We start from the raw sequence: 13,157 nt of genomic DNA on the forward strand, positions 1-13,157 counted from the left end.
CGTCGTTTCTAAGCACCACGTGATGATCGGGTGTGATGGATTCTTACGTTCACATACAACGGGTGTAAGACAGTTTTACACAGCGAAAACACTTAGGGTTAACTTGACGAGCCTAGCATGTGCAGACATGGCCTCGGAACACGGAGACCGAAAGGTCGAACACGAGTCGTATGGAAGATACGATCAACATGAAAATGTTCACCGACGATGACTAGTCCGTCTCACGTGATGATCGGACACGGCTAGTCGACTCGGATCGTGTAACACTTAGATGACTAAAGGGATGTCTAATCTAAGTGGGAGTTCATAATTTGATTAGAACTTTATTATCATGAACTTAGTCTAAAACCTTTGCAAATATGTCTTGTAGATCAATGGCCAACGCTAATGTCAACATGAACTTCAACGCGTTCCTAGAGAAAACCAAGCTGAAAGATGATGGCAGCAACTATACGGACTGGGTCCGGAACCTGAGGATCATCCTCATAGCTGCCAGGAAACAATATGTCCTAGAAGGACCGCTAGGTGACGCTCCCGTCCCAGAGAACCAAGACATTATGAATGCTTGGCAGTCTCGCGCTGATGATTACTCCCTCGTTCAGTGCGGCATGCTTTACAGCTTAGAACCGGGGCTCCAAAAGCGTTTTGAGCATCACGGAGCATATGAGATGTTCGAAGAGCTGAAACTAGTTTTCCAAGCTCATGCCCGGGTCGAGAGATATGATGTCTCCGACAAGTTCTACAGTTGTAAGATGGAGGAAAACAGTTCTGTCAGTGAGCACATCCTGAAGATGTCTGGGTTGCACAACCGTATGACCCAGCTGAACATTAACCTCCCAGATGAGGCGGTCATTGACAGAATCCTCCAGTCGCTCCCACCAAGCTACAAGAGCTTTGTGATGAACTACAACATGCAGGGAATGGAAAAGACCATTCCTGAAGTGTTCTCGATGCTGAAGTCAGCAGAGGCTGAAATCAAGAAAGAACATCAAGTGTTGATGGTCAATAAGACCACTAAGTTCAAGAAGGGCAAGGGTAAGAAGAACTTCAAGAAGGACGGCAAAGATGTTGCCGCGCCTGGTAAGCCAGTTACCGGGAAGAAGTCAAAGAATGGACCCAAGCCTGAGACTGAGTGCTTTTATTGCAAGGGGAAGGGTCACTGGAAGCGGAACTGCCCCAAATACTTAGCGGATAAGAAGGCCGGCAACACCAAAGGTATATTTGATATACATGTGATTGATGTGTACCTTACCAGTACTCGTAGTAACTCCTGGGTATTTGATACCGGTGCCGTTGCTCATATTTGTAACTCACAGCAGGAGCTGCGGAATAAACGGAGACTGGCGAAGGACGAGGTGACGATGCGCGTCGGGAATGGTTCCAGAGTCGATGTGATCGCCGTCGGCACGCTGCCTCTACATTTACCTACGGGATTAGTTTTGAACCTTAATAATTGTTATTTAGTGCCAAGTTTGAGCATGAACATTGTATCTGGATCTCGTTTAATACGAGATGGCTACTCATTTAAGTCTGAGAATAATGGTTGTTCGATTTATATGAGAGATATGTTTTATGGTCATGCTCCGATGGTCAATGGTTTATTCTTAATGAATCTCGAGCGTAATATTACACATGTTCATAGTGTAGATGCCAAAAGATTTAAAGTTGATAACGATAGTCCCACATACTTGTGGCACTGCCGCCTTGGTCACATTGGTGTCAAGCGCATGAAGAAGCTCCATGCCGATGGACTTTTAGAGTCTCTTGATTATGAATCGTTTGACACGTGCGAACCATGCCTCTTAGGTAAAATGACCAAGACTCCGTTCTCCGGAACAATGGAGCGAGCAACCAACTTGTTGGAAATCATACATACCGATGTGTGCGGTCCAATGAGCGTTGAGGCTCGCGGAGGATATCGTTATGTTCTCACTCTCACAGATGACTTGAGTAGATATGGGTATGTCTACTTAATGAAACACAAGTCTGAGACCTTTGAAAAGTTCAAGGAATTTCAGAATGAGGTGGAGAATCAACGTGACCGAAAGATAAAATTCTTACGATCAGATCGTGGAGGAGAATACTTAAGTCACGAATTTGGTACACACTTAAAGAAATGTGGAATCGTTTCACAGCTCACGCCGCCTGGAACACCTCAGCGAAACGGTGTGTCCGAACGTCGTAATCGCACTCTATTGGATATGGTGCGGTCTATGATGTCTCTTACCGATTTACCGCTATCATTTTGGGGATACGCTCTAGAGACAGCTACATTCACTTTAAATAGGGCACCGTCTAAATCCGTTGAGACGACACCGTATGAATTATGGTTTGGAAAGAAACCTAAGCTGTCGTTTCTAAAAGTTTGGGGATGCGAAGCTTATGTCAAGAAACTTCAACCTGAAAAGCTCGAACCCAAGTCGGAAAAATGCGTATTCATAGGATACCCTAAGGAAACTATAGGGTATACCTTCTACTTAAGATCCGAAGGCAAGATCTTTGTTGCCAAGAACGGATGCTTTCTGGAAAAAGAGTTTCTCTCGAAAGAAGTAAGTGGGAGGAAAGTAGAACTCGATGAAGTACTACCTCTTGAGCGGGATAGTGACGCAGCACAGGAAACCGTTCCTGTGATGCCCACACCAACTGAAGAGGAAAACCATGATAATGATCAAGGTACTTCGGATCAAGTTACTGCTGAACTTCGTAGGTCCACAAGGACACGTTCCGCACCAGAGTGGTACGGCAACCCTGTCCTGGAAATCATGTTGTTAGACAACAATGAACCTTCGAACTATGAAGAAGCAATGGCGGGCCCGGATTCCAACAAATGGCTTGAAGCCATGAAATCCGAGATAGAATCCATGTATGAAAACAAAGTATGGACTTTGACAGACTTGCCCGATGATCGGCGAGCGATAGAAAACAAATGGATCTTTAAGAAGAAGACGGACGCGGATGGTAATGTTACCATCTATAAAGCTCGACTTGTCGCTAAGGGTTATCGACAGGTTCAAGGGATTGACTACGACGAGACATTCTCTCCCGTAGCGAAGCTAAAGTCCGTCCGAATCATGTTAGCAATTGCCGCATACTATGATTATGAGATATGGCAGATGGACGTCAAAACAGCATTCCTTAACGGGCATCTTAAGGAAGAACTGTATATGATGCAGCCGGAAGGTTTTGTCGATCCTCGGAACGCTAACAAAGTATGCAAGCTCCAGCGATCCATTTATGGACTGGTGCAAGCATCTCGGAGTTGGAACATTCGCTTTGATGAGATGATCAAAGCGTTTGGGTTTATGCAGACTTATGGAGAAGCCTGCGTTTACAAGAAAGTGAGTGGGAGCTCTGTAGCATTTCTCATATTATATGTAGATGACATACTCCTGATGGGAAATAATATAGAATTTCTGGACAGCATTAAGGCCTACTTGAATAAGTGTTTTTCAATGAAGGACCTTGGAGAAGCTGCTTATATATTAGGCATCAAGATCTATAGAGATAGATCGAGACGCCTCATAGGTCTTTCACAAAGCACATACCTTGATAAGATTTTGAAGAGATTCAGAATGGATCAGTCCAAGAAGGGGTTCTTGCCTATGTTACAAGGTATGAGACTGAGCTCAGCTCAGTCACCGACCACGGCAAAAGATAAAGAAGAGATGAGTGTCATCCCCTATGCTTCAGCCATAGGATCTATTATGTATGCCATGCTGTGTACCAGACCCGATGTAAACCTTGCCGTAAGTTTGGTAGCAAGATACCAAAGTAATCCCGGCAAGGAACACTGGACAGCGGTCAAGAATATCCTGAAGTACCTGAAAAGGACAAAGGACATGTTTCTCGTTTATGGAGGAGACGAAGAGCTCGTCGTAAAGGGTTACGTCGACGCTAGCTTCGACTCAGATCTGGATGACTCTAAGTCACAAACCGGATACGTGTATATGTTGAATGGTGGAGCAGTAAGCTGGTGCAGCTGCAAGCAGAGCGTCGTGGCGGGATCTACGTGTGAAGCGGAGTACATGGCAGCCTCGGAGGCAGCACATGAAGCGATTTGGGTGAAGGAGTTCATCACCGACCTAGGAGTCATACCCAATGCGTCGGGGCCGATCAAACTCTTCTGTGACAACACTGGAGCTATTGCCCTCGCAAAGGAGCCCAGGTTTCACAAGAAGACCAGGCACATCAAGCGTCGTTTCAACTCCATCCGTGAAAATGTTCAAGATGGAGACATAGAGATTTGCAAAGTGCACACGGATCTGAATGTCGCAGATCCGCTGACTAAACCTCTCTCGCGTGCAAAACATGATCAACACCAGAACTCTATGGGTGTTCGATTCATCACAATGTAACTAGATTAGTGACTCTAGTGCAAGTGGGAGACTGTTGGAAATATGCCCTAGAGGCAATAATAAAAGTATTATTATATTTCATTGTTCATGATAATTGTCTTTTATTCATGCTATAACTGTATTATCCGGAAATCGTAATACACGTGTGAATACTTAGACCACACAATGTCCCTGGTAAGCCTCTAGTTGACCAGCTCGTTGTGATCAACAGATAGTCATGGTTTCCTGACTATGGACATTGGATGTCGTTGATAACGGGATCACATCATTAGGAGAATGATGTGATGGACAAGACCCAATCCTAAGCATAGCATAAAAGATCGTGTAGTTCGTTTTGCTAGAGCTTTGCAAGTGTCAAGTATCTCTTCCTTCGACCATGAGATCGTGTAACTCCCGGATACCGTAAGAGTGCCTTGGGTGTACCAAACGTCACAACGTAACTGGGTGACTATAAAGGTGCATTACAGGTATCTCCGAAAGTAGCTGTTGGGTTGACACGGATCGAGACTGGGATTTGTCACTCCGTATGACGGAGAGGTATCTCTGGGCCCACTCGGTAATGCATCATCATATTGAGCTCAATGTGACCAAGGTGTTGGACACGGGATCATGCATTACGGTACGAGTAAAGTGACTTGCCGGTAACGAGACTGAACAAGGTATTGGGATACCGACGATCGAGTCTCGGGCAAGTAACGTACCGATTGACAAAGGGAATTGCATACAGGGTTTGATCGAATCCTCGACATAGTGGTTCATCCGATGACAACATCGAGGAGCATGTGGGAGCCATCATGGGTATCCAGATCCCGCTGATGGTTATTGACTGAGAGAGTCTCGGTCATGTCTGCATGTCTCCCGAACCCGTAGGGTCTACACACTTAAGGTTCAGTTACGCTAGGGTTATAGGGATATGTATATGCAGTAACCCGAATGTTGTTCGGAGTCCCGGATGAGATCCCGGACGTCACGAGGAGTTCCGGAATGGTCCGGAGGTAAAGATTTATATATGGGAAGTCCTGTTTCGGGCATCGGGACAAGTTTCGGGGTTATCGGTATTGTACCGGGACCACCGGAAGGGTCCCGGGGGTCCACCGGGTGGGTCCACCTGTCCCGGGGGGCCACATGGGCTGTAGGGGGGTGCGCCTTGGCCTAATGGGCCAAGGGCACCAGCCCCACATAGGCCCATGCGCCTAGGGTTTAAGGGGGCAAGAGTCCTAGGAGGGTAAGGCACCTCCTAGGTGCCTTGGGGGGAGGGAAAACCCCCCTTGGCCGCCGCACCCCCTAGGAGATTGGATCTCCTAGGGCCGGCCACCCCCCCTTGGCACCCCTATATATAGTGGGGGAGAGGAGGGACTTCATACCTGAACGCCCTGGCCTTTGGTTGCCTCCTTCTCCCTCCCCAACGCCTCCTCCACCTCCATAGTGCTTAGCGAAGCTCTGCCGGAGTACTGCAGCTCCATCAACACCACGACGTCGTGCTGCTGCTGGTGCCATCTCCCTCAACCTCTCCTCCCTTCCTTGCTGGATCAAGAAGGAGGAGATGTGGCTGTTCCGTACGTGTGTTGAACGCGGAGGTGCCGTCCGTTTGGCGCTGGTCATCGGTGATTTGGATCACGTCGAGTACGACTACATCATCACCTTGCAAGCTTCCGCACACGATCTACAAGTGGTATGTAGATGCAAACTCTCTCCCTAGACTCGTTGCTTAGATGAACTCATAGATGGATCTTGGTGAAACCGTAGGAAATTTTTTAATTTTCTGCAACGTTCCCCAACACGACGACCCCTCCTTGTCTGAGCAACCAGGCAAGCCCCCCCTTTGATAACCAGATATCGCCTACTCTTCTCTATACTGCTTGCATTAGAGTAGTGTAGCATGTTACTGCTTTCCGTTAATCCTATTCTGATGCATAGCCTGTCATTGCTGCTACAGTCATTGATACCTTACCCGCAATCCTAAATGCTTAGTATAGGATGCTAGTGTTCCATCAGTGGCCCTACACTCTTGTCCGTCTGCCATGCTATACTACTGGGCTGTGATCACTTTGGGAGGTGATCACGGGCGTATACTATATACTTTACACAGTTACATTACCTGTGATACTGTTCGGAGATGGGGGCTGAAGGGGCAAGTGGCTCCATCCCGGTAGAGGTGGGCCTGGGTTCCCGACGGCCCCCGACTATTACTTTGTGGCGGAGCGGCAGGGCAGGTTGAGACCACCTAGGAGACAGGTGGGCCTGGCCCTGTTCGGCGTTCGCGGATACTTAACACGCTTAACGAGATCTTGGTATTTGATCTGAGTCGGCTACGAGCCTATACGCACTAACCATCTACGCGGGAGTAGTTATGGGTATCCCGGCGTCGTGGTATCAGCCGAAGCCTTCTTGACGTCAGCGATTGAGTGGCGCGCGCCGGGTTGGACTGCGTTAACGCAACTTCCTTTGTAATGGAGGTTTCTAGGTCTGCTCACCGGCCGCGTACGCAACGTGCAGGTGTGCAATGGGCGATGGGCCCAGACCCCTGCGCGCATAGGATTTAGACCGGTGTGCTGACCTCTCTGTTGTGCCTAGGTGGGGCTGCAACGTGTTGATCTTCCGAGGCCGGGCATGACCCAGGAAAGTGTGTCCGGCCAAATGGGATCGAGCGTGTTGGGTTATGTGGTGCACCCCTGCAGGGAAGTTAATCTATTCGAATAGCCGCGATCTTCGGTAACAGGACGACTTGGAGTTGTACCTTGACCTTATGACAACTAGAACCGGATACTTAATAAAACACACCCTTCCAAGTTCCACAGACAACCCGGTGATCGCTTTTCTACAGGGCGACGAGGGGAGGATCGCCGGGTAGGGTTATGCTATGCGATGCTGCTTGGAGATGCTACTTGAAGATGCTACTTGGAGGACTTCAATCTACTCTCTCCTACATGCTGCAAGACGGAGGCTGCCAGAAGCGTAGTCTTCGACAGGATTAGCTATCCCCCTCTTATTCTGGCATTCTGCAGTTCAGTCCACTGATATGGCCTCCTTACACATATACCCATGCATATGTAGTGTAGTTCCTTGCTTGCGAGTACTTTGGATGAGTACTCACGGTTGCTTTCTCCCCCCCTTTCCCCTTTTCCTTTCTTTCTGGTTGTCGCAACCAGATGCTGGAGTTCAGGAGCCATACGCCACCGTCGACGACGACCCCTACTACACCGGAGGTGCCCCTACTACGTGCAGCCCGCTGACGACGACCAGGAGTAGTTAGGAGGATCCCAGGCAGGAGGCCTGCGCCTCTTTCGATCTGTATGCCAGTTTGTGCTAGCCTTCTTAAGGCAAACTTGTTTAACTTATGTCTGTACTCAGATATTGTTGCTTCCGCTGACTCATCTATGATCGAGCACTTGTATTCGAGCCCTCGAGGCCCCTGGCTTGTATTATGATGCTTGTATGACTTATTTTATTTGTAGAGTTGTGTTGTGATATCTTCCCGTGAGTCCCTGATCTTGATCGTACACATTTGCGTGCATGATTAGTGTACGATTGAATCGGGGGCGTCACAAGTTGGTATCAGAGCCGACTGCCTGTAGGAATCCCCTTTCCAACTCCTTGGCCGAAGTTGAGTCTAGCCATTGCAAAACTTTTACTAACTTGGCTGTGTGCCTTACGGGCCCACGTTGCCATTGGGTGGTACTAGGATCTTTTACTCCTCGACCTTACTCTGGGACTCTGATCTCTCCTCTATTCGGGTTAAATGAAGTTTACTAAATCTAACATTAGGATCTCGTTATCACTTTCACCCGGAGAGCCCCTTATTACTAATGATCGTCTGCTGCACCAGAAGACCCTGAAGATACTCTCCACTGTTAACCCGAGAACTAGTGCTCATCGCGTTTGCAATTCACCTTCCACCGCAAACCCTTATGGATAACTACTTGCATTTGTTATTCTTACATTCATCCCCAGTGGTCTTGTTATTACAAGATACCCTGAAAAACTCGTCGTTGTTTCAATAATCCCTTGAGCTTGCTGCCTTGGTGTTCTTTGTCACTTGAATACCCCTTCAAATAAATCGCCGCACTTGTCAAGTATCCGCTCATCCCCAGTTGTTCATGAGTTTCACAAAAGTCTTCAAAATACTATTCGATCTTCCGAAAATCCTCTGGAGCCTTTGGCTCTTGAAATTCTTGTTTGCTTGCATTATGGTTAATCCCATAAGTCTCGTAGTCTTAATGACATTCCTTGTCATTATCATTTTGAGTCTGTTGACTCAATATGTGGCGAATGCAAGTAATCATCAGTTGATCCTTTTAAATTATCTCTCTAGCTCAGACGTCTTTCAAACATGAGCTGGTTCTCGACCAAACTATCTGTCGTCGATTGTGCCTCTGGTATATTCAATTGATCCATCCTTGATCAGAACGTCTGCTTCTGATCCTTTGTTGTGGAAATCATAATTCCTTTTTATTTAAGCTTTGAATTATTCAGATGATTCCATAACCTGTTGCATTTGCATTCCTTCCTCTTCTGGTTGAGTACCGATACTCATATCAGATCCTTTGTGGACTATCAAGTCCTTTGTTGGATTGTTATCCGACAGTGTCCTTCACATTTGAACACTTTGTGAGTTCTTCCCCTTATACATGATGCCCTTGTTAAGTTGTATCCTCTGCTTGGCCAACCATGCTCTGCTTTCGGGCTTGTGTTATTTACTCTGGAAATTTGTGGTATATGTTCGTAAGATGCCCGGATGGGTTGAACCTATGCCTTCCTTAATATGTGTGAACTCGGAAGATTTCACGAGTCATACTCATCTGGTATTTCACCAGGTAAAACTTTCAACACTAATGCCTTTATCAAAGCGAGAAGTGAATGGAAGATTATGCATTGAGGAAGTGGGAGTCGACCTTGAACTTTGTGTTCATGCCCATGGACGTGATGTATATCCTATCATGGAAGCTTCTTATAATAATAACTATTTCCTTGATAGCTAACATATGGTATCTGTGAATTGATCCCTTGCAACCGTGGTTCCGACCATGATTGTTCTTCTTTGATTCCATTTCTCGGACAAGTTAAAACAATTGTCTTCTATGGATCGATACACCAGTCCAACCTTTACTTTGATCTTGTGTTGAGTATTACCCCCCTGGTATCTCGAGATTATCATGGTACTGCATAACTTCCTATGAGTTCTTCATCAAGTACTACATACTCACTGATTACAATTTTTCATGGGCTCTGAGTTATTAAACACTCGAAGACACCGATAACTGAACCGAGTCCGCATTACGGTTCAACAACTCTTACTAATATTCTTTACTTACGAGTTTGTACCCGATCATGTCATTCCTAGCCTGATCGGTTATATCATTACCATGCTAAATTTTAACTGTGCTACCTGGTCCTTAATCCCGGAGCACAACTTTGACAATGAGCTAAGCTTACGTCGATCTTCCTCGTCATATCAGTTCGCCTTGAACAACAATCTTGATTTCAGGTTTGTGTCGTACCTATGGTTCCAATAACCTCTTGCTTCATCATTCTTTTGACTTGATGTGATCGCGGATCGATTACATCTTCGTGGAATCTCTCGACAAATGTGTCATGATCATCATCAACCTTATGAGCTCTTCCAGGAATTCAATTGAATTCATGATGGGTAATACCATCCTTGCCCCTCGATGATTCCTGTTCTCATCGACCACTTTATTGCCTTCCGTTCAACACAACTTGTTCGCGTTTTGTGTAAACCTTGAGATCACTGCTACCCAGCAGTTGATCTTCCTTACCTCGGAAGTATTACCATCACTTTTTGTCAAGAATGTGGTGAGAATTTCACCACCTTTTAATAATTCTTGATATCTTAATACTTCTTGCCATCTTCGTTCATTCCTTGGTCCCCGTATTGTTTTCAACCGGAATACCGACAATGGAGCTATGACGTGTGAATTCAAAACTTCTAGCAACCCTATTGCTTTGAAGTGAATGGGCGATAGTTCATTCTAAGTCCTTCGCTAATTGAATCACCATTCTAACATTGGTCGTGCAACCCAACCCGTACTTCGGGCGCACCCTTCAACCAATGTTTAATTGTGTATGTTTTCCTCGAGCATACTTCCTTATATCATTTGATCTGACAAATGTTATCTCCTTGTTCACTTAATGGTGGAAATCCATCTTTTGGGAATCTCGGTGAAGAGCCGTTGAGTTCACCAGACACCTCCTTGTCCTCTCCTTGGTTTAATGGTGAACTATTGCTTCAGAAACCCGCTCCCATAGTTCATTTCCCGAGAAGCTTGCAATGCCATTTCAACGATTTGTGTTGCGCCTTTTCTTCTCGGACATCCTGAGTCTTAGGTATCCTAACACCAATCGGATCTGAATCTCAGTCAGATATGATGGTTGGGACAACTTTCCAAGAGTTATGATGTTGATCCTTTGATGACCCGGTAACATGATGATGAGGACATCAATACAATTGTTACACCCACAGCCCCTGCTGCTATACATACTGGACCAATTACTAGAGCTCGTGCACGCCAACTAAATTACCAGGTACTTTCGTTTCTTGGTAATGATTCTAATGTTCATGAGAATATGATGCTGCCTAAATTGGATACATTTGTTTTGCTTACAAATGAAGGACCTAGCTTGGAGAAGGATGAACATTGGAGCAAGAACAAGCATGGAGATGATGGCATGCGCAAGGGGAACAAGAACGGAGTTACAAGTGATGATTTCAGGACTTTGAAGCCACCATAATGGGTGCATGAAGCCTTGGACGAAATATACAAGATGCCACTTCCTAAATTTCGTCCCGAGGCTATTTTAGGTGCTGCGTCACCTTATTATTGGGCCAGGCCCATGTAATTTCGAAATACATAAGTATAGGCTATTTTTAGAGTCCGTATGTGTGGGGAAACAAGAGATAGGGTTGATTTCGGACCCCTCCACCAAGGGCCACGAAATTCCCCCCCTCTTCCTCCATATATACAGCCCTTAGGGCATCGTTTAGACTTTGGGTTTTGTTTAGATTAAAAGTTCGCCATAGCTGCAACTTCGCGTACTTCGTTTGTGTTCAACGACCAGAAAAAGGCGTCATAGAACCCCACCTTGATCAATAAAGCTTTCATCTTATATTCGCAATATCCAGATTGCAATCTCAGTTTCTTGCTTGTTCTTCGTTTGCTCGCAGGAAACAGACCCTCGTGGTCAGGTTGATCGTGCTCCGGCGTGGTCAATAACCTCTCGGAGTTGGTTTAGCGATTGCTAAGGCGCGACGTCCTCGCACGTTCGTAGTCGGATCGTCAAAGTCGACTTCCACCAAAGCGAAATCCACCATCTCATCGAAAGACGGGACACCTTTGCCTCTATCAAGTGGTATCAGATTTCCAGGTTGCTCGGTGAGATTTTACAGTTTTTTTTAGTAGTTTAGATCGAGTCTGTTCTTCATACCTATAGTCCACCAAAAAGCCACAAAAAAAATTAGGGTTAGTTCATCATATCCGAACCAATCTGAGCCTTTGCAATTTTCTTTTCATTGTTTGCTTCGTTTGAATTTGCGGTTGCATCGTCGTGTCTAGTTGCTGGTCTTAGAGTCTAGTCTTTTAGAGTTTCGACTTCTGGTCATAAGTTGTCGCGTCGCCGCCGCACCATCATCATCGCCCCTGCCATCTACCATACCGTACCAATCCAGAGGAGACGAAGGAGATTATGCGTCAAGTACAAGAGCTTCTCGACAAAGGTTATATACGCGAATCCCTTAGTCCTTGTGCTGTTCCTATTATTCTAGTGCCGAAAAAGGATGGTACATCACATATGTGTGTTGATTGTAGAGGCATTAATAATATTACTATTCGTTATCGTCATCCTATTCCTAGGCTAGATGATATGCTTGATGAATTGAGTGGCTCTACAATATTCTCCAAAGTTGATTTGCGTAGTGGCTACCATCAAATTCGTATGAAATTGGGAGATGAATGGAAAACAGCATTTAAAACTAAGTTTGGATTATATGAGTGGTTAGTCATGCCTTTTGGGTTAACTAATGCACCTAGTACTTTCATGAGATTAATGAACGAAGTTTTACGTGCTTTCATTGGACGATTTGTGGTAGTTTACTTTGATGACATATTGATTTATAGCAGATCTTTGGAAGAACATTTGGAACATTTACGTGCTGTTTTTATTGCTCTACGTGATGCACGTTTGTTTGGTAACCTTGGGAAGTGCACCTTTTGCACCGACCGAGTATCTTTTCTTGGCTATGTTGTTACTCCACAGGGAATTGAAGTTGATAAAGCCAAGATTGAAGCTATTGAGAGTTGGCCGCAGCCCAAAACGGTCACACAAGTGAGGAGTTTTCTTGGCCTCGCTGGATTCTATAGGCGTTTTGTGAGAGATTTCAGCACCATTGCTGCACCTCTCAATGAGCTTACAAAGAAAGATGTGCCTTTTCTTTGGGGTACCGCACAGGAAGAAGCCTTCACGGTATTGAAAGATAAGTTGACACATGCTCCTTTACTCCAACTTCCTGATTTTAATAAGACTTTTGAGCTTGAATGTGATGCTAGTGGAATTGGATTAGGAGGTGTGTTATTACAAGATGGCAAACCTGTTGCATACTTTTCTGAAAAATTGAGTGGGCCTAGTCTGAATTATTCTACTTATGATAAAGAATTATATGCTCTTGTTCGGACTTTAGAAACATGGCAACATTATTTATGGCCCAAAGAATTTGTTATACATTTTGATCATGAATCTTTGAAACATATTAAAAGTCAAGCTAAACTGAATCGTAGACATGCTAAATGG

The sequence above is a fragment of the Triticum aestivum genome, chromosome 2B, assembly GCF_018294505.1.
Source record: "Triticum aestivum cultivar Chinese Spring chromosome 2B, IWGSC CS RefSeq v2.1, whole genome shotgun sequence".
NCBI lineage: Eukaryota > Viridiplantae > Streptophyta > Magnoliopsida > Poales > Poaceae > Triticum > Triticum aestivum.